The sequence below is a fragment of the Vicugna pacos genome, chromosome 9, assembly GCF_048564905.1.
Source record: "Vicugna pacos chromosome 9, VicPac4, whole genome shotgun sequence".
Taxonomy (NCBI): domain Eukaryota; kingdom Metazoa; phylum Chordata; class Mammalia; order Artiodactyla; family Camelidae; genus Vicugna; species Vicugna pacos.
The window spans coordinates 75881678-75903920 of record NC_132995.1 but is presented as its reverse complement, the minus strand read 5'-3'; the positions used below and the strand labels follow the sequence as shown (position 1 = coordinate 75903920).

Sequence of the window (22243 nt, the reverse complement as noted above, 5' to 3'; positions counted from 1 at the left end):
AGCCTTTACAGACTGTGAATAACAAAGACAACTATGATACTAGATTTACTCTAGTAAGCAGTGAATATTTTCTCATGCACACTTTTATTTTTTTAAAACAGACTTTATTCTTTTAGAGCAGTTTCAGGTTCACAGCAGAATTGAGCAGAAAATACAGAGTTCGCACACAGCCCTCCCCACCCGCACATGTATACGCTCCAACCCTCAACATCCTTCATCAGTGTGCCTTATTTGGTACAATCGATGAATCAATTTGGACACATTATTATCAACCAAAGTCCATCCTTTACATTAGGGTCCACTCTTGATGTTGTACATTCTATGGGCTTTGACAAATGCATGATGACATGTAGCCACCACTATAGTATCACACAGAATAACTTTACTGCCCTAAAAATCCCTTGGGCTCCATCTATTCCTCCCTCTCTTCCTCTCCCCAAACCCCTGGAAACCACAATCTTTTTATTGTTTCTGTAGTTTTGCCTTTTCCAGAATGTCATTTGGTTGGAATTGTACGATTTGTAGCCTTTTCAGACTGGCTTCTTTCACTTAGTAATGTGTGTTTTAAGTTTCTTCTATGTCTTTCATGGCTTGATCTTTTTTTTTTTACTGCACATATATTTTTTAATTTTCATATATGTACTATTCATTGTTTCTGAGAATGTTTAGAGCTTTAGCTTTTTAAACTTACATAGTTATCAAAGGAATAAAGCCAACCACAAAATAAGAATTAACTCAAACAGATACACACACCCTGCTATTAACAGTAACATTGTTTATAATTGCCAAGATGTGGAAGCATCCCAAGTGCACATCACACACTTATTTTTTAAAGTACTCTTACCAAAAACACTTGCATGAAGTTTCAACTGCTGATTCGAAAATATCAATTGAGTTTAAAAGTAAGCACTTTCATTTATTTATATTTTTACACCTGCAAATACACAGAAAATACAGCATTCATACACAGAGTTTTTTAGAGGAAAGAAACATGTTCACAGTGGAATGTCTCTGATGTTCACATTAAAAATGGATGCAGATACTAATCTCTGAAAGGGTGTCAAGACTTCCTTTCGGTCCTAGACAAAGAAGAGTCCTCTGAGTTACTATTTAGTTTGCTCGTTAATCATCATAGTCTGCATTTAATTTCTTTTAAAGCCCAATATATTTTACAAGGTAAGAACTGCTTGCTCCTTGTTTCCTGAAAATATGGTAGAAACACGCATGAACGAATCATAGAAAATACATTTTAGTGATCAAAATACAAAAGATTAAAAACATACTCTGGCTACATTAATAAAACTTTCAAAGGGATTGCAACCAAGCCTGTCAAAGCCTCAGAAGTTCCTGTTTTGGCAGTTAAAAGAGAAGAACATGAAGCATTTTGTGAATTTTTTTCTTTGTGGATAATTAACACAAGCCACGAGGAAACAAATGTACAGATGTACTCCATATTTCCATTGCTCTGAAGACTAGAGCCACGTATTGGAGACTGACTTTTCAAAAGAAACATTTGAACTACATTTGAGACGTGTGATTGATTTTTTTCCCTAAATTAATGTTTTTTGGTTTTATCAAGCTTACACATGTTCTCCTTTTTATTTAAAGTGATTGATTCTGTTTGTTCAGGGAGGCTAAACACACTGTCAAATAACCAGTGCACGTTGTTACCGTGTGAGTGGGGATGGGGGAGCCTCCGGAGCCTGGCGGGGACACCACCCTGCAGTGGGCTTTTTGCTCATTCATATGACCGTCACAGAGAAACCCATCCTGCTGCTTGCTATCACAAAAGCGACTCCACTTCTCCTGGGACCAGCAAGAATTTCTCTCCTTCTATTTGGAGGTGGGAATTGATGCTCATAAGTGAAAGCTGACAGGTAACATTATTCTTCCTGTGCTCTGCGAATGAACACTCTCCAGGAGGGGGGAATCAGACTCAGCCCCATTGCCAACAGCTTTTCAAACCCTAAAGAGCCACGTGGAGGGGACCCATCCTGACAATTCTTTGAATTCATCCGGTAACTCAATAATGAGCAGCAATATATGTCCATTCCTTTCTTTTATTCGGCCAACATCCAATGTGCCCTTGTAACAGGCCAAGGGTGGCTGGATGCTAAGGATGCCTCCAAGAACAGGATACCTGCCCGCGGGAAGAGTTAAGTCTAGTAAGGAGAGACATTAATCAAATAACCCCACTAACAAAAAATAGATACATTATAAAAATTATTACGTATGTAGTTACAACTATCAAAAGGCCCAGGCAGGAAGGGTGTACAGTCCTGCAAGGGCAGAGGGAGGGTCAGGAAGCTTCCCAAATGGAGGGTGTGCTTCTGTGTCCTGGGGGTGGGAGAGCGCGGGGCGAAGGCCGTGGGGCCCAGGCAGCAGCCAGGAGAGGCTGCAGCTGGGAGAACAGATGAAGGTCCGAGCAGCCGGATCTCAGGAAGCAGAGCAGGTAGGGGTGGGAGGTGGCAGGACGGCGGGGGCGCAGGCGGGCGCTGGATCAGGCTCTGGAGCAGGTCATCCACGCGCAGGGGGAGGACACCGCAGGGTGGAACCCTCCCCCGACCGCAGGGCTGGCAGGGGTTCGGGGGCAGGTGGAGGGGCGCGGGAGCCCGGCCAGCTGCGGGGACACGGCGGGGCCGGCGCGGGCCGCGTGGCGGGGACGAGGGCAGGTGACGCGGGCAGGCCAGCCGTGCAAGGCGCCCCGGGCACCGGAGGCCGGCCGCCGGCCCGCGGGCTCAGAGCGAGCCTGGAGGCGGGAGGGCCCCGCTCCGCCCCGCGCGCCGGGCCTGCAGCACGAGGGCGGCAGGGCGAGCGCAGCCCCGCACCCGTTGCTGCGGTTCCACGCGGTCTGCGCGCCCCCCCGGCCGCTCCCGAGGCGCCGCCGCCGCCGCCTCCGCGCGGACACTCCCGAGCATGTCGCGTTCAACGCAGCCCCGCGCGGACTGCCGAGGCCCCGCACCCCTCCGGACGCAGACGCCCCGCGGCGGAGGCCCACCTCCAGCGCCGGGAGCCTGCGGCGCCTGCGCGCCCCGCGCCGTGCGGTGTCCTGCGGTGCCGCAGCAAGTCCCCGCGGACGCGGTGGCTTAAGACAGCAGCAACGGGTGTTCTCACCAGCCCGGAGGCCGGACATCTGAAGACAGGGAGTCGGCAGTGCTCCCCCGGGTTCTCCGGGAGAACCCCTCGTGCCTGGCCCAGCGTCCGGGGGCTCGGACTCCCCCGTGGCCGCCTCACTCCCGTCCCTGCCACTGTCCTCACAGCGCCTTCTCCACTGCGGTCTGGGCCTCTTGTAAGGTCACTTGTCATTGGATTGAGGGCCCATGTGGATAATCCAGGATGACCTCATTTGGAGAGCCTTAGTTACATCTGCAAAGACCTTCTTTTTCCAAATAAAGTCACACTCTCAGACTCCAGGGTTTAAAACATGGACGTGTCTCTTTTCTTATTATTATTATTAATAGAAAATAAGTTTGCCATTAGAGCCCCCGACAATGGCAAAATATGCTGAGTTTATGTTTGCTCTCTGCCTGGACTTCCTGTTTGAATCTACTTGTATCTTCGTCGTTTTGGATTGATTGGTATCTTTAGTTTTTAATTTTTTTAAGGCTCCAATCCCCTTCTCCTTCCCCCAAATTTTGATACTATTTTCTCTGTCAAAAATGTCAACACTCTCTTCCTCTCCCCGCAAAGGCTTATTCGTCCCCTCACTTCTGCAACTGATATCATTTAAGAAGAAAATAATTTAAATTCATTCACAGTGAAGAGTAACCGGCTGATAGGCTCACGTACCCCCACAATCACTTTTACTTTAAAGCAGGGAGACTATTGACCTAAATCACACTCATTGGAGAAGCAGCAGGTACACAGGACGCAGCCTCCACCTCAGCCGACCCCCTCGCTCATCCTCACCAGGACGCACTCTTTTCTTTAAGAAGATAAGTCTGAAAGAGGGAATTTTTGAAGACAGTCAATATCCTGTGATTATTTACATAGGAAAAGTGGATAACTTTGAGTTAAGGGACCTGTATATTATAACTTTTCTGTAACACATGTACAAACGATCTGGCAAACTGGTTCTTTCTCTTTCTGGCTTACTTTACTTAGCGTGACAGTCTCCAGGACTGTCCATGTTGCTGCAAATGGTATTATTTTATTCTTTTTATGGCTGAGTAGTATTCCATTGTATAAACATACCACTTCTTCTTTGTCCTGTCATCTGTCAGTGGACATTTAGGTTGCTTCCATATCTTGGCTATTGTATATAGTGCTGCTATGAACAGTGGGGCGCGTGTATTTTTTTGAATTAGAGCTTCCTCTGGACATATGCCCAGGAGTGCGATTGCTGGGTCATATGGTAAGTCTATAAGGAACCTCCATACTGTTTTCCACAGTGGCTGCACCAAACTGCATTCCCACCAGCAGTGTAGGAGGGTTCCCCTTTCTCCACAGCCTCTTCAGCATTTGCCATTTGTGGACTTTTGAATGATGGCCATTCTGGCTGGTGTGAGGTGATACCTCACTGTAGTTTTGATTTGCATTTCTCTCATAATTAGTGATATTGAGCATTTTTTCATGTGCCTGTTGGCCATTTGTATGTCTTCAGGATGTATCTTTTTGAGGACCATCATCCAGCCCACTGCACTCTCCATTACCCCTCACAGCCAGGTCATCAATAAGTTCTGGAGAACCTACCTTCAAATCTTCTGCCAGCCAAGTCCAAATGTCTTCATTGCTATGAAGATGCTCTGCTTCATTGCTTCATTGCTTCATTTGCTATGACCCCAGTTCAGAGCACCTTTGCCTTTCTTGAGCATGTCTGCCGTGGCTCCCCCGCAGCACTGGCCCCCTGAGTCCACTTGTGTCTCCTCCCCGTTTCCACAGTTCATTCCTTATAGAGCAGCCGACAGCAGCTTTTAAATTTTTTATGTCAGACCATATCATTTACTTGCTTAAAAACCTCCAGCACACTGAGAACTCCCTTTGCACTTAGAAGAAAATTCGGCATTATCCAACCCCAGCTCCCTTCCCCAGCCCCTCCTGCAGCCCCCACACTCACAGTGTTCTAGCCGCGTGGGCCTCTAACTGCTCAGAGCAGCTGTCCCTGCAGCCCTGGTGAGGATGTGTTCTCTGCTGCTCTCTGACACAGCACCCTGTCCTTGACTTCTATTAGCATTTCTCAGATTGTATTAATTTACCCGTTTATCATCCATCTCTCTGGACTAGATTGAATGCCCATGAAGGCAGGGACCAAGGCCTCTTCATTCAGCACTGTATGTCCAGCGCCCGCTGAGCACAGCACAGGGCAGATGTCCTGTCAACCTTTGTGAAACAAATGATTGCATTGCTTAACTAATGGTTCTCACTGGTCATAGAACTAAAAGCAAACTTCCCCTGGTGTCCCCACCTACCACCTGTCCTGTGTCAGGTGCCACTTCTCCTTAACAGGGAGCTTTGGAGGCTGCAAATTCCACATCCGTATCTTCCTCCCGCTTTGATCTACACCATTTTCTCCTGCAACATCTGTTCCCTCCTTTTGTTTATCACATCCTCACTGTTTTTCTACACCCAGTTCAAATCTCTCTTCCCCCAGGAAGCCCTCTGACATCATCGCCGTCCCCTACAGATTCTCCCCGACCCCCTGCTGCCTCCCAGCTGCTGTGTCCCGCAGCCTCATCGCCGCTCTTCCCTCCAGCTGGATTAAAAGGTAGAAGCATAACTCTCCACTTTGCGCGTCTCCGAATTGACATTATAGGAATGGAAACGATGAAATGTCCTGGAAACCGGCCACCGGCTACTTTCTAGTCTCAGTTCCACCCAGAACCAGCCACGTGACCTCGAGCACTTCGCCTCACCTCGAGTTTTTTTTTCTTCAATGGGTAAAGCAAAAGGATTCAACCACATTAGTGAAAGGCTTCTCTAGCTCTAAAATACCAAGATTTTAACAATCAATCAGTTTTAACAAATCCACCTCAGAAGCAGGTGTAGAGATTAAGTCAGTTATTACACGAGGAGCTTAGACAAGTGCTGGGCGCTCAGAAAGTCCTCAGTAGATGAGCTGCTGATTACTTCATTTTTTTTTTCCCAGCAAGAAAACTGAGGCACAGCAGTGTGAACGAAGCCACCCAAGGTCAACAGCTAGTAACGACAAAGCTTGCTTCCAGCCCTGCCTTTCTGATAAAAGCAATCCGCCTTACTTATATATGGGGATTTTAGTTTATAAACCTTTTTCATGATGACAATCTCATTTCATCTTCATACCAACGCAGCAAAGCAGATACTATTATACCCATTTACACAGAAGGAAAGTGAGATTCAGAGGGGCTGAGTCACTCGCTGGACATCACACAGCCAGTAGGTAGCCAAGTTGGGACTGTTCCCCAGAACTCGGCCTCAAAGCCTGAGTTACTTCTAATGTGCCACATGGCACTCTAGCAAGGTGCAATTAATAAAGCAAACTTTATTACATCACATTTCTGCCAGTAGAAACCTGTGCTGAAAACACACCAACAGGTTGCTTCTGGTAAACCCAGAAAACCTAAGAGCAATACTTACTGAATTTAAGTGATGGTGATAATCTCCCCATGCAGGTGATCTTTCCGCTGTTCCACGATTGTGTTCTTCCAGATCCACCCAGGGCTCAGCGTGTGTCAGTCCCATTGACACTACCGGGGAGTCGAACACCCCGGCTCTCCACGGAACTCAACCATTTAGGAGGCAGAAACCTCCATGAGTCAGGCGCGTGCTGTCTCACGACTAGGTGCCCCGCTACCCACAGCGACTGTCTGCTGGCACAGTGTAGACGCTTCATGACAAACTAGTTTCTTCATGAACATATTTTGAAGTCTGGGGAGATCCGAAAAGAGATGCATCTCAGGGTCTATCCCACGTCGAGAGGGATGGTTGCAAAGCTTTCATGGGTGATTTACTTTTTAAAATCTGAGAAGGATCTGTATTTCCAGGCTCTTTCATCACGGCAAGTTCAGACCCGGCAGCAAACTTCCAGGAACCTCACTCTCCCCCCTCTGAGTGGAGTTGTGAAAGGAGCTCTGATCCTGGCTCTGCAGTGTACTCCCTGGGGCAAAACCCTTGAACCCTGAGCCTCAGTTTTCCTGTTTGAAAAGAAGACAGATTAAAAATAAACAGAAAGAAAATACCTGTCTTCCCTATTCCACAGGGGCTTCATGAGAGAGTTTTTGTGGAACTGTTTCACCTACCATAAAATACTCGTCTAGTGTAGGGGGTTGGTGTTACTGCTCCCACAACGCGAACCTGCAACCAAGTGCCGTTTGCGAAGTATGTGTGTATATCCTGCCACCTAGTGGCCACATGAAGAGATCACTTTTACTATGCTAATATTAAGAGAAAATTAATGAAATAAACATTGTTAATATTTTCAGAAACTTTGAAACAATCTTCTCAGTTTATCCAATTTTTCTCAACCTCTAGTGACTCAATCAATGTCTTATCACTGATGCAACAGAAAAAAAACAGCAATCAGCAGCATAATTGCTTACCTGTAATTTACTCGAACTAAAATTTATGATTTGATACCACATTTTTTCAAGCCAGAGTAACTGAGAGTGACTTAACATGAAAGTAATTATTGGGTGCTATTTTGCGCCAGAGGTAAAGGGTACAGCCGAGAACCAAGCAAAGTGCCCACTTTCAATGCAGCGTACATTGCAGTGGGGCAGACAGAAAATTTGGTGGATGAATATGAAATGTATTCATATTTTTGACGATGAATTCTATGAAGAGAAACAAAGCAGAGTCGGGGGAATTGAGAGTGTGTGCTCTGCTTCAGGTATAGGGTTGTCAGGGAAGGTCTCTCAGTAAAACACCATGACGGTGGAACACGGCTGATGTGATGGAAGAACAGCATGGAGGCCAGGGGAGCGGGGAGCACGAGGTGGTAGGTGTCAAGGCCAGAGGTGGCAAGGATGCCAGCTTGGCAGAGGCCACGGCTAGGAATTCACACTTGGCACTGGGCTCTCTGAGTGAGACGGAAGGCACTGGAGGGTTTTAAGTAGAGAAATGACCCAGTAATTCTGAGTAACTCTCTGACAAACAAAACAAAACACCAAATAACCTGACAGACAAGTTTAATGGAATGCCTGGGGAGAAATGTTTCCCATAAGAACATAAATTTCTCAAAATGTTTATCAAAACAGCTCTTTTAAGGGAACTCACGGGGAGGGTTAGAGAGGAAGAATGCACAGCATCTTTACACTGAAACAGGTTAAGTCAGGCAAGCCAAAGCTATGCTATTTTTTACTCAAGATCGTTTCAAAAAAAGTTTTCATAACAAGGGTACATAAATTCTCCATACACTCTTCAATGAAGAAATAAACCTTTACTGAACGTCCACTATAGGCAGGTGATTGGAAGTCAGTTTGGGTTACAAGGCAGGGCTCCAGCCTTAAAAGTATTTAAGATGAATGTGAGCAGATAAAATGTACGCACATAAAAAGGTAACAGAAGGCAATCTATAAATGCAGGAGAGCTGGAGCCAAGGCCGCAGCATCTGGGAAAAGAGGCTGCACGAACGTCCGGGCCGCAGGGGGACACACGTCAAGCAGGAACCGAGGCAGGGGCGACAGGGCAGGGGCAGGGTCCGGGAGAGGTGGCCTGGCTCCAGGACAACACCCACGAAAGTCAAGCGGCTTTGCCTGGGATTGCAGAATCACAGAATTTCAGGTCTGAAAGGAATCATCATAAGAAGAAACAAGTTGTAACTACGTACAGTGAAGGATGTTAACTAGACTTATTCACAATATATGCAAATATTGAATCATGTTGTACCCCTGAAATTAATATAAGATGTCAATTATACATAATTTTTTTAAAAAAGAAAAAAGTGGAAGGAAGATTGGAGATGACTGAATCCAGTACTCTCATTTTACAAAAAAGGAAAATCAGATCAATTAAGATCCCGCTGGTTAGTGCCAGAGCTGGACCTGGGACAGGAGGCCCTTCCATTGCTTTGCACACCACCATCGGGAAAAGTGACAGCATGCGGAATTCCTACAATTACTAACCAAGGCGGAGTAGAGCCTCACGGGACCACAGGACCATGGAGAACACGGCTGTGTAGTGGTTAGAAGGATGCGGGCCTGAGAGCCAGGTGGTCAGCGAGGTAGAGGAAGGAAGTAGGTGAGATAATGGGAAACATATGCTGGTCCCTGTGCCTGTTTCCTGGCACAGAGCTCCTGAAACACTTGCAATTTCCCAAGTGGTAACAGCAGGAGGAACATCCTTTGTTCTCATACTTGGTTTTGACCCGTCTGGCACGGGTCTGCTGAAGCCCTGTCATCTCCTGGGTGATAGGAGTGCCTTGTGCTAATGGGGAACGTCCAAGAGGGCTCCTGGACAGCCCCCTGGATGAGCTGGCACTAGAAGGAACAAGCCATGATTAGAAGCTTGGAGTTCTCAGTCCCGCCCCGCCCCACCCCCATGCTCTCGAGAGGGGAAAAGCGCTGAAGGCAGAGGTAATGATCAAGCGTGCTTAAGGGGATGGAGCCTCCATAAAAATCCCAGAAGCATGGGGTTCAGAGAGCTTTCAGGGTGGTGAACACGTGGAGACGCTGGGAGAGCGGTGTGCCTGGGGAGGGCGTGGAAACCCCACACCCTTTCCCACATGCCTCGTGCATCTTCTCCATCAGTGTGTTCATCCACTGCCTTTAGCCTCATGCTTCTATCAACAACAACAACAACAAAACAGGTAACCGTAAATAAACTGTTTCCCTGAGTTCTGAGTCCCGCTAGCAGATTAATCACCCCCAAGGAGGGGGTCATGGAACCTCTGAGTTACAGTCGGTCTGTCAGAAGCACAGGTGACAGCCTGGACTTGCCATGGGGACCGGAGGCCAGTGGTGGCAGGAGCGTGGTGTGAGGAGTCTTGCAGGACGGAGCCCTCAGCCCATGGAATCTGAAGCTATCTCCGGATAGACAGTGACAAAACTAAGTTCCGTCTTCAGGACACCTTGTTTCCTGGTGTGGGGACCAGAAAGCCCTGCCCCTCACGGTGGCATCGGGTGCAGAACCCCTTCACTGGGCCTCCCGGGAGAAACTGACCAGCCTTCTGAGGGTTCAAAAAAGCGGGTCCGACACGACGAGGCTGAGCAGCCCTGACCCTGCCGGCCTGAGCGGGAGGCTCGCAGAGGCTGAGGGGGAGAATGCAGAGGCAGGAGTCGTCCGGGAAGAACCATCCAGTGAGAAATCACGTTGGGGGGGGGGGTGCTGGGAAGGCCTTCTGTGGGGAAAGGGGGTGCAAATTGATCTGCTCTGGACTATATTTTCTCTCTCTCTCCTTTAAGTCAGCCACAGTTCCTACGTGGATGGTGCTGGCAAATAAAAGACACAAACTGGAGATGGGGAGATGCGACATCCTCTTCATAATGTAACGTCTAATACCTTCTGATGAGGTACACCTGTCACTTTTGTTCTAGAAAGAAATTGTTTTTGTTTTTATCTTTTCTAGTTTTATTGAGATATAACTGACGTGTAACATTGTAGAAGTTTTAGGTGTACAGTAGAATGATTTGACACACGCGTATCCTGCAAAATGATCACCACAATAACTTAGTTAGCATCACCTCACATTGTAGCAGTTTTTTTTTCCTTGTGATGAAACTTTTAAAATCTACTCTCTTGGCAACTTTCAAACAGAAAGAAGTTGTTGATGTGAGTTTCCAGACGATCCTCAAGTCTTACCAAGACTTCTAGAGAGCCCAGCTCCAGAGAAAAGGAAATTTCCTACTTTTCCTCTGGGCCGAGAGAGAAGCCTGCCTGATCCAGCAAGGAAGTCCCCAGGGGCTGCTCGAGCCCCCACCCTCACCACTGGGGCAGGAGGCCACACCCAAGGGGGGGCAGGAGAGAAAAGGGGGCAGAGTCAGATCTTTCCTCTCCCAGGGAAGGGAAAGAACCGAGGCCAGTTATGTCCACTTTCCTCTCTGTTTTCTTTCCAGATCTCCACCCTCCCACCAGCTTCATTCAGTGAGCACTTCTGAACTCATACCAAGCAGACTGTGTTAGGTACCAAAGGGAGATGCAAAATGACGTGACATCGGTCCTGCTCTGAGTCTGATGATGGAGGGAGATGTGAATGGCAAGCATCTTAAACACGGAGAAGACAGTGAGGACTTGGATAGACAGAGTGTTTAATGCATTAGTCGTCCAATGTAAATTCCACACACGGGGGACACTTCTGCCTTGTTTATAGGCTGGTCCCTGGTGCTTGGAAACACTAGATTAATGAATGAATAGAAAACAAAACTGGAAAAACAGGTGAAAAACTGAAGAACTGGGATGAAAAGATAAGTTGCTTAAATTTTGTAATTTTTGCTTAGTCAAGAATGTCAGGTGCATAGAAGTGAATAGAAAATAACCTTTGTTTCGTGACACATGTTTGTCATTGGACCATCTTTTATTAGTTCTGAGAAGACGACAGGCACCTTTGAACGCTGCCCTCATCGCACAGCCTGACACCTTGATTTCGCTCTTTCTGTGTCTGTCCCTTTCTTCCCGCGCCCAGAGGCAACATACTCTTCAGTCTCATCTCCATAATTCCCTTATTTTTCTTTTTTTACTGTTTTATCACAGGTAGATGATAGATATTCCTTTAAGGTGCTTTTTAGTTGTTCATTAATTTCTTAAAAGGGCACAATCCTGTAAATTTGGAGGACTTTTTTTCACTCCTCTGCTTGTCAAATGATACTGCATCATGTGAATATACCAGTTCGTTCATTCGTAGCCCTGTCCGCATTTCCAGGCATTTGCCGTTGGTAGCTGCGCTGCTACGAACATCCCCATGTGTTTCCTGGTACAGAGGCGCTACCGTTTCTTTCGGGAATAAATCTACGATTAGAATTGCTAGGTTGGGGAGTAAGTGAATTTTCAGTTTCAGAAAATAACTCCAAAACTCTTTTCCAAAGTGGTTGCGCCAATTTTTGTTCTGCCCAGCTGTACAGAAAAGAATTTATAATCTACGCCTTCTCCGATATTTGGCACCGCGAACTTTAAAAGCCAGTGAAATGGGCAGAAGCAGCATCTCACCGCGGCCTACACGTGCTTGTCCTCCTTCCCTGGGGCTGGCCACCAGCGCGTCCTCTGTCCGTCAGGCACACGCGCTGCTTCTCTCTGAAAAGCTCCTTCTGGTCTTTCGCGCATTTACCCTCGGGCCTGTTCGAATTTTCTTACTGATTTGTAGGAGCATCTGCTTAAAGCACCCTCTTGCGCTCGTTTCTGTGGCGTTTTTGTCCTGTTACTTTGTGCGGGGTGGTGATTAGGCTTATCTGTTTATTTTTTTTCTAGTGGAGGCGCTGGGGCGTGAACCCAGGGCCCCACGTGTGTACCTTTGTGGTTGTGTGAATATTTTCTCCAATTCGTAAATAATCGTTTTACTTTCTTTAAGAAGTATTTCAGTAGTTTTTTCAAATAATTTTTTAAAATTTTGGAATAACTTCAGATGTGTTGCAAAGCTAGCACAGAGAGTTCCCACACCCTGTACTCAGCTTCCCCTGACGTCAGTGCCTACAGCCACAGCACATTTGTCACAACTAAGAAGTTAACAGTGATACACCACCACTAACTCAACTATGGACTTTGTTCAGACTTCACCATTTTTTTCCACTACTGATCTTTTTCTGTTCCAAGATCCAATACAGGGTAATATGTCGCATTTAATAGAGAATCTTTTGACAGGATTCTTAGATTTACTATAGTCCAATTTACCTACATTTTCTTTTTACAGATAGAAGAATTCCCATTTACTATGAAGTCACCATTCCCAGCTTGACACATGAAACATTTCAACTTGGTCAAGTGAGTGTCACGTAAATACCCTTACAGATCTACCAGGGAAGAGGAACGCTCCCCTTTCACTTGTGGACTCGGAACCCGGATTTACTCCTGCTGAGGAGAGTCCCAGCCTCCGGAGAGTGTGTTGTACAAGCTCTGCCTCCCTGGACGCACCTGCACTTAGTTCTTTACCCCAGAGCTGGTGCTTCACACTCTTCTCCACTTTAACGAAAGTGTGACATTACGGACATTTGTTAGCCAAGGACCAGCCAAGGTAAATCGGCTAGAATTAAAGCACTTCTTCTGATGCTGTAAATAAAACACTTGTTCTGCTTTGGAAACAAACTTTGCTTGGATGAAACTTTCTGAATCAGTGAAACGCAGGCAATCAGACCATGGCAGCTGAAGTTTCACGTTACTCGGCCGTTTGTTAACTTTCACACCTAACAAGAAAGATAACATTTGGAGAAGGACCTTTCATTCACAAAACCGTGGCACATTTTGTATTTTCTAAATGAAATTATGGTGCAATAAAAATTAAATATTTGGTTTTACTTCTGGTTCCTAGCACGGAGATCTTAAAGCCCTTGGATCTCTGGAGCGATGAGTGTCTTCTGTATGTCAATAAGATGTTCCAAAGTGGGGGAACCCTAGATAGCTCCAGGATGGGGCGCTCGTTGACAGAAAAACCAGCCAGGTGGTGAGAGAGTTAGAACTCTGAGCCCAACCTCCCGGGCCTCTGGGAAGGTGAGAGGGACCTGGAGTCTAAGTTCGATCAGCAGTAGCCAGTGATTTAATCGACCACGCCTGTGTAACGAAGCCTAGAGAAAAACCCCTAATTGATGGGGTCTGGCAGCTTCCAGGCTGGTGGACACACCGGCAGGGCACCACGCCCGGGGCGGGCCTGGGCGGTCTGTGCGTGCCCCTGCCCCCAGGCCTTGCCCTGTGCATCTCGCCATTTGGCTGCTTCTGGGCCGTGTCCTTTACAGCAAACACCGGTAAGTACAAGTAACGTTTCCTCAGCTCCGTGGGCCATTCTAGGGGATTATCAAATCTGGGGGGGGGACCCCAGGTGCGCAGTCTGCTGGGCAGAAGTCTGGGTCTGGCTCCCCCTTGCAGCTGGCGCCTGGAGGGCGGCAGCCTTGTGGGACCGCGCCCTTGACCTGCCGGGTCTCACTCCTAACGGTGCTGGGACTGAACTGAATCCTTGGACACTGAGTTCCAGAGAGCTGGTGTGGGGAACACGCCACACAGTCGGTGCCAGGAGTGGCACCAGAAAACAGTAACAGAGATGATTCTGTAAATTACTTGTCAATGCTCGTTGGGGTGTTCGAGTCTGCCTGAATGTCACCCAGAGAGCAAAAGACGAGATGATACATTCCTGGTATGTCCAATGGTCACTGTGAAAACTTCATATGAGCTCACTGTTAGCAACGGCTAAAATTTCCACTTCTCAGTTATGTTTTAGTAGGAATATAGCCTGTGACCGCTAACTGCATTTTGTGCTACCTTCTTATGAAGGTCAGTATAAGAGAATTATATGGAGTAAATAAATGAAGCATGGTGTTAACGCTCTTGTTCATCAGCACAGCATAAAAATAAAAATAAATTGCAGGGTTGTTTCTGCTCTTTGCGATTAGAAACTCTGCCGGATGCAGCGAGGCACCTGGGGCGCGAGCAGGAGCCGACGGCGGCCCTCTCACTGAGTCGTCCGTTCCAAGCCCGGCGCGGTGCAGGTCACACGGGCCTGCTCAAGAGTATCACGTGGTGTAACTGTGTGTGTAGATATATATTTGGTCTTTTTCCCTCATTCCTAACACTGAGCTCCTAAAACCCTTGGAATTTCTTCAGTGACAGGAGCCCCTTTTTGTTAGTCACAAGAGGCCCCTGGGATCACATCTGAGTTTATGTTAACCAGGTGGCTCAGGGTGAGGCCCTGTAGGTAGGGGCTTGTCACCAGAAAGATCAAACACCCAATGAGAGGGCTGGAATTTCAGCCCCATCCCTGACCTCCAGGAAAGGGAGGAGGGGCTGAAGACTGAATTCCATAAAGACTCTTAAACCGGGAGATAAAGATGAGGAGCCGCGAGGGTGGCTGCCAGGAGAAGACATGAAATCTTATGAGAGGGACCAAAAGAGAATCATACATGAAATAATTTTATGACCATGTGGTTCCCTGTTGTTAATGCTGTTGTCTGTGAAGCATTTCAAGTCACCAGCGAAAGGCTCCCACGATTTAATCCATTGACTTGCAGCATTTCAACACAGACAGCATGTTCAGTGAAAATCAACGATAGTGAAAAGCCTGGAATTTATACCACCTACTACTTTATTGAAGGGTTTCTTTTTACTTAGTGAACTGGAGGAAGAAACTAGAGACAGAGAAGACACGGATGGAAGGCAATGAATGAATTTGCCCAGAAGAAGAGCAGCGGAGATGGCCCTTCTTCAGGGCACTCTTGCCTCCCTGGCTCTGAGTCTCCTAAGAAGGGATTTGAACTTCCACTGCTTTGTATTCACCCTTCTTCACCAGGTGAAGGAAAATACAGTGTTTGGTGCAAGGCACCCAGTGTGGGGCCAAGCGTGGGGAACAGGCAGCTGTTGCTCGAAAGACCCGAACCCCCCGGTGGCTTCCAGGGAAGGGCTTTGAAGGGCAGAGTGAGGGAGAGGCTCAGGGGCGTGTGGGCAGCTGGCGCACAGTTCTCTGGCTGGCTGATGGTGAGGTAACGGGGTGCTGTTTCGGGAATCGGAGTCATCACCATCTTCCTGCTTCCGACGAGCTGGTGGCAGCGCGCAGCTAACGTCTTCCACCTGGCGGGGGTCTCAGTGTCCGCAGAACAGCTCAGGGACATGGCTCAGCGTGTTACCTACAGCCCTTGCGGAGGAACTGAAGGCCCTTGACTTCGTTTTGTGGCTAAACTCTTATTATTTTGTCTTCCTTGACTATTCCCTTTTTTCTGCACTTTCTCACTTCTCTGATTAAACAGGGAAAAGCTAGATTTCTTTAGAAACCAGGGAAAGGCCTAGGAGGCTAAAGCTTTTCCACAAATAAGAAGCAGGGGACGTGGGAGTGGGGTCTTCCCCCAGGAAGGCCCCCCAGGGTCCTGCTCCATTTCACCTGGACCTGGTCCTCACTTGGAACTGCATGACCTCTAGGACCTCAGAGGGACATTCATCCTCTGGTCACATCCCCCTCTTTCCCTTGCTCCCTCGAGCTTGTTGAACAGTTATTTCTTGTGTGTGTGTGTGTTACGGGGGGTGGGGGGTGGGGGGTAGGTAATTAAGTTTACATATTTACATATTTATTTAATGGCAGTACTGGGGTTTGAACCCAGGACCTTGTGCTTGCTAAGTGTGCTCTCCGCCACTGAGCTGTGCCCTCCCCCCGCCTGCTCTTCCCTCTTACAAGCTCTGGTCTCCTGCCTGTCTCTTTTTATCCATAGCAGCGGAGCCTCATTTCTGGTTTCCTTTTCCCTGGCCCTTGGCATGGAAGGGACCTAATACTAGGAAAGCTCACAGACCCCGTTCCAGCCGCTTCAGCGCCCAGAGCCCTTTGTGACACTGATCTCATTATTCTGCGCTGAGTGCCCTGCGGGGCCTGCGCGGAGGTTTCTAATGGTTCCAGAACAGTTCGGTCTGGGCACAGCCCACGGACATGATCCAAAGCCCTAAAGGCTGGACCCCCCCATCCGGAATTCTAAGTTTCTCTAAATTGGTTTTAATAAGTTGCTCAAATGCCAACCAAAAATTTTCCCAAAGAAGACATACAGATGGCTGACATGTGCACAAAAATATGCTCGATATCACTAATCATCAGGGAAATGCAAATCAAAACCACAATGAGATATCACCTCACATCTGTCACAACGGCTATCATCAGAAAGACCACAAGAACAAGTGCTGGTGAGGATGTGGAGAAAAGGGAGCCCTAGTGCACTGCTGGTGGGGATGTGAATGGTGCAGCCGCTGTGGAGAACAGCACAGAGGTTCTTCAAAAAATTAAACATAGAGTTACCTTATGATCCAGCAATTCCACTCCTGGACATGCATCAGAAGAAAATGAAAACACTAATTGAAAAAGATTCACACACCCCAATGTTCACAGCAGCATTATCTACAATAGCCAAGATACGGAAGGAACCTAAGTGTCCATCAACAGATGACTGGATAAAGAAGATGTGGCATAAATACACCATGGAATAATACTCAGCCATAAAAAGAACGGATTTTTGCCATTTTGCAGCAACATAGATTGACATGGAGAGCATTATGCTTAGTGCAACAGGTCAGACAGGGAAAGACAAGTACTGCATGTTGTCACTTACATGTGGAATCTAAAAAATAAAACAAAGGAATGAGTATAACAAAACAGGAACATATTCACAGATAATAGAAAACAAACTAGTGGTTACCAGCGGGGAGATGGGTGGCGGGAGGGGCAAGATAGGGGACTAAGAGTTATAAACTACTACGTGTAAAATAAATAAGATACAACAGTGTATTGTACAGAACAGGGAATATGGGCAACATTTTACAATAATTTTAAATGTAGTATGATCTATAAAAATACTGAATCACTATGTTGTACACCTGAAACTAGTATCATATTATAAGTGAATTATACTTCAATAGTAAAAATAAGAGTGGGTCTTTGGGAATAAATCATTTATTCATTATTATATCATTGTTAATTGAACACCTGCTAAGTGCCAGATACTCTACTAGGTAAGTGAGCAAAACAGACAAAAATCCGGTCTCCCAGTTTCTGTTCAAGAAGGAGACAGATATTGGACAAATAAACAATTATGTACCATGTCAGATGGACATACGTCTATGGAGAAAATCTGGGAAGTGAACAAGGAGTATGGGGGGGCAGTGGCGACTGCTCTTTTAAATAAGAAGGTGAGAGAAGCTCTCACCAGTGAGGTGAGTGGCAAAGTGGTGAGTTAATACAGTATGATTGCCCGTTAGAGGGTCATGGTAGTAAATTTAAAGGAATACTCGACAGCAGAGTTGGGCATTTTCCTGTAATCACACCAAGCTGCAACGCACAGATCACAGGCCTAATAAGGGCTTTAAAAGGTTGTGACCTTGCCACACGGGGAGTGAGGAGGGAGCACGAGGAGGCGGAGGAGTCGAAGGTGACCACAAGGAGGGGTATCATCTGCACGATGGCATTCCAGCTGGAGAACAAGGGAAGGGAGCACCGTAGGTGAGGGGTAGTGAGAAGGCTAGTGGCGTAGTGATCTGGGTGAAGGCGAAGGATTGTTGGATTCTGTAAATGTCTAATTCTTTTCTCGGATGGGAGTCAGAAGCCCATGGGAGTTGGACCCTCTATTTTTATCTCAGAAGGTGGGGCTCACCAACACCCCTCATCAGCCGTTTAGGAATGCAGGCTTGGGCAAACAGACACTCCTCCTTAAAGGCTCCTTTTCTCAGGAGGTGCCTGAGAATGTAATTGACACCAAACAACAGACAACCAGTCGATTCAAAAGGGCTGGGGATCTCTGAGGACATGTAGATTAGGTGATGGTCATTTCATAGAGGCATATTCTGTAGCTCCTACTGTACCTGATTTATACTTTTTATTGCTGATGGAAATTCTTTCTGTCATATAGTTTTACCATTCTAGATGCAAAATTAACTTTCTTTTAGTGTTTCCCAGTGTTATTTTGCTATTTACAAAATTTTGATAAACAGGGACAGAATTTTACAAATAAATTATCTTAAGCTGATTAACTAAATTAAGCTTTTTTGGTAGTACTGTATACAATTTATGGTCTCTTCACAGATGGAGCCCCTGTTCACTGCCCACCCTCCCAAAATTATTTATTTGTAACCTTTACTTATTTGAAATGATTATATTAAGATAATTATTTACTATACATGTTCATTCACTCACATCCAAATTTGAAACTTCTATGCTTTAAGCTATATATGAGGAGTATATACTTAATTATAGTCAATATTATTTCTAAAATAAGTAAATTTGTTAGAGGAAATTGTAAGTTTATATCTACTGATAAAAGTTATACATTTTATTGTCAAAACAATGTTAGAACTCATTTAATTTCACTTTTCAAAAGTGAATGGCTATATAAGAGCTGAAAACTGCTAATAAAAATACTGATGTTTAAGGTAAGTAAGAAGTCAAAATTTTAAACTAAGAAATTGAATAGGCAGGAAGCAAGACTGGGACTGTAAGTCATGCCTCCCCTTGAAGTCAGCATATGTACTATTTGACTCAAAATCTTTCTTCGTGCTTCATCAGCTAATTGGCCCTGTTTCTTAAAACAATTATGGAGCAGCCTACATGTCACTAGCATTTTTCATTTTCTTCTCTCAAATCATATTCGTAATTCTTCTAAGCGTTTTGCATCCCCCAAATCGACTTATTCTTAATACATGCTTTACCAAGCTCGTCTGTCTGGGTGCACTAGCCTACGATGGTGGACGTGTAGACACAGTTATTCCAGTTCTTTTCTTCGACTTTTTCCCTCTTACGTGGTCATAAGCACGTATCTTCTTTCTGTGATGGAGCAGAACAATCCAAATATGTATTAACTAACTCAATTACCAAATCATTGTTAAGTGTCTGCTATATGCCAGGCACTGTTTTTGGTACCTGGGACACACATGAACAAAACCGATAAAAGCCCTTACCCTTACAGTGCTTACAATCTCGGGGCAAGGAGACGCTAGATAAACTAAGGAAGTACAAATATACAGTATGTTACTGATTAGAATTAAGGAGAAAAGTAAAGCAGAATGGAAATAAGAAATTCACGTATTATGCAATGTTTTGATTTAGGTAAGCTAGCTGTGGAAGGCCTCACGGAGAAGCTGGCAAGATCTGAAGAAATGGAGGGAGTGAACCATTCAGCTCTCTGGGGAGGAAAGCCTTCCGAGGGACCCCTAGGGTGCAGGCTCTGAGGCGGCGGTGGCTGCTGTGTTCTGGGATCAGCAAGTCTGGCTGCAGCGGGGTGAGAGTGGGAGTGAGCGGCAGGCAGTAAGGTCAAAGGATGATGGTGGCGGTGGGGAGGGCAAAGAGCAGATGACGCTGCGCTTTGAAGATCATTGCAGGGACTGTTTTTCACTACGAGGGAAATGGGAAGCCATTAAAAAGTTCTGAGGAGTGGAGTGACATGAATTGATTACCACTGTCATCCTGTGGCTTTGCTGAGTCTAAACTGAGGAAGGCCAAAGGGAGAAGCAGAGGCTTCGGAGGTCGGTTACAAGTCTGCTGCGATAAACTGGATGAAAGATGATATTGACTCGGACTAGTTTGAATTTGGATAGGTTTTGAAAATGCAGCCATAAACATCTGGATTTTTAAATTCTTTTTTTTTTTAATTTTTATTCATTTTTGAAGGGGGTGGTTAGGTTTACTTACTAAATTTTTTATTCTTTAGAGGAGTTATGGGACCTCATGCATGCAGAGCATGTGCTCTGCCATTTGAGCTGTACCCTCCCCTAGAGATTTGTTGATGCATCAAATCTTTTTGGACTTCATAAGCTGTAAGATGTGAGACAGAGTATGACCAACATTTTTGGCCTGAGAAACTGTAAGATTGCAGTTGCCATTTATTGAAAGGGGGAAGACTGGGTGGAGCAGTTCCCAGGGGGACACCAGGAGCTCAGGTCTGGATACACTAAGGTTAAGATGCTCACTGGACCTTCCACACAATGCCCAGTAGTCAGTTGGGTACATGAGTCTGGACTGTAGGAAAAGGATTAGGTCAGACATGCGAATTTGGGAGCCAAGAGCAGCCAAGCCTTGAGATTGGATCAACACCTAAGGGTGTATCAGCAGGTCCAAGGACTGAGAGCATCAGAGCATTTCAGCAGCAAGAGCGAGGATCAAGAAGAAACAAGCAAGACTGACTCTTGGATTTAGTGACACAGAGGTAACAAATATTTTTATTTTTAGGGATGAATCAACTCCTATGTCTGTATCTATTATATTGCCTCCAAATTCCTACACAAAACCATCTGTAAATTTAAATTCTTTAACCCTGAGCTCTGGGGACACATGTAAATTCATAAAAGAGCAGAGAGATGGGGTTCCTTTTGTTGAATCTGATGCTAGAGTGAAGGATGGAAATTTTTAAATTTTTTTTTCACTATGTTCATGTGATACTAAACTAAAATGCTTATTTCATGTTTGATCCTTTTCTTAAAAAAATGTAATTACAACTATTTCCATATCATAAAATCACCCTACAATATCCTAGTCTTACTATACTGGTCTTCAGCCACTTTATTTTCAAAAATTTAGAAGCTACTTTTCTCTGTATGTCTTTCTGTCACTAATCCCTGGCAAACCTCAATGTTGTATAAAAGCAACCACCTTACTTTTCCATGAACAGTTACCAATTTCTGGGTCTTAACTATCTCAAATATGTCTTAATAACACCTTTCCCCAGTCAGCTTTTTCTCCTGATTTCCATAATAATTACTCTGAATCTTTTTCACTCTCCTAACCGCCTTCCTGCCGTCCTCTCCCGTCTTCAGTTTAGACTGGTTTTTTTTAATTGAAGTATAGTCAGTTTACAATGTTCTGTCAATTTCTGGTGTACAGTATCATGTTTCAGTCATACATATACATACATATATTCATTTTCATAGTCTTTTTCATTATAGGTTACTACAAGATATTGAATATAGTTCCCTGTGTTATACCAAAGAAACTTGTTTATCTATTTTGTATATAGCAGTCAGTATCTGCAAATCTCAAACTCCCAACTTACCCCTTCCCATTCCCTTTCCCCTCTGGTAACCGTATGTTTGCTTTCTATGTCTGTGATTCTGTCTCTGTTTCGTAAATAAGTTCATCTCCATCTTTTTTTTTCTTTAGATTCCACATGTGAGTGATATCATATGGCATTTTTCCTTTTCTTTCTGGCTTACTTCACTTAGAATGATCTTCTCCAGGTCCATCCATGTTGCTGCAAATGACATTCTTTAATTACAGACTTTTTTTGAACTGTATAATAAACTCCCTATTCAAACTCTCTACCCAGACACCTTACAGGCACCCTCAGTTCATAATGTGCAAAACTGGACTGACGTTCTTCCCACCCTCGAGCTCACTGCCCCCCAAGTTCCCTCCCCAGTGAATGGTGCTTTTCTCCAAGTGCTGAAGCCGGAAACCCCAAATCTTCTTTACATTCAGCCCAACGCCAAATCCTGGGAGTCTACTCCCAAATAAATCCATTCTCCATTTTCTTTATTTTGCAACCATTTAAAGTTTTTAAAAACCCTCAAATACGGTTTTGCACTCTCCCTCTCCCCACCCACCCACACCCTTAATTTGAATCTGGCTTGTCACAGCCCTTAAAACCTGGCAGGATCAAAGGGTGATGTGCTTGGCGATAATGCACGTTCGAGCCTTCTGATACTTTGCACTCACGATGCTCACTGTCTAGTGGAGAAGATAGGCATT

General features: G+C 45.6%; 1 long non-coding RNA gene across 1 annotated transcript; it reads right to left on the bottom strand.

Moving 5' to 3' along the window:
• Positions 1-6558: 6558 nt before the first annotated feature.
• On the bottom strand, positions 6559-19318 carry LOC140698541 (uncharacterized). The gene is made up of 3 exons (XR_012076360.1): positions 19213-19318; positions 7215-7349; positions 6559-7109 (listed from the first exon to the last, which is right to left on the bottom strand). It is a non-coding gene; the product is annotated as an uncharacterized lncRNA (long non-coding RNA).
• Positions 19319-22243: the final 2925 nt, after the last annotated feature.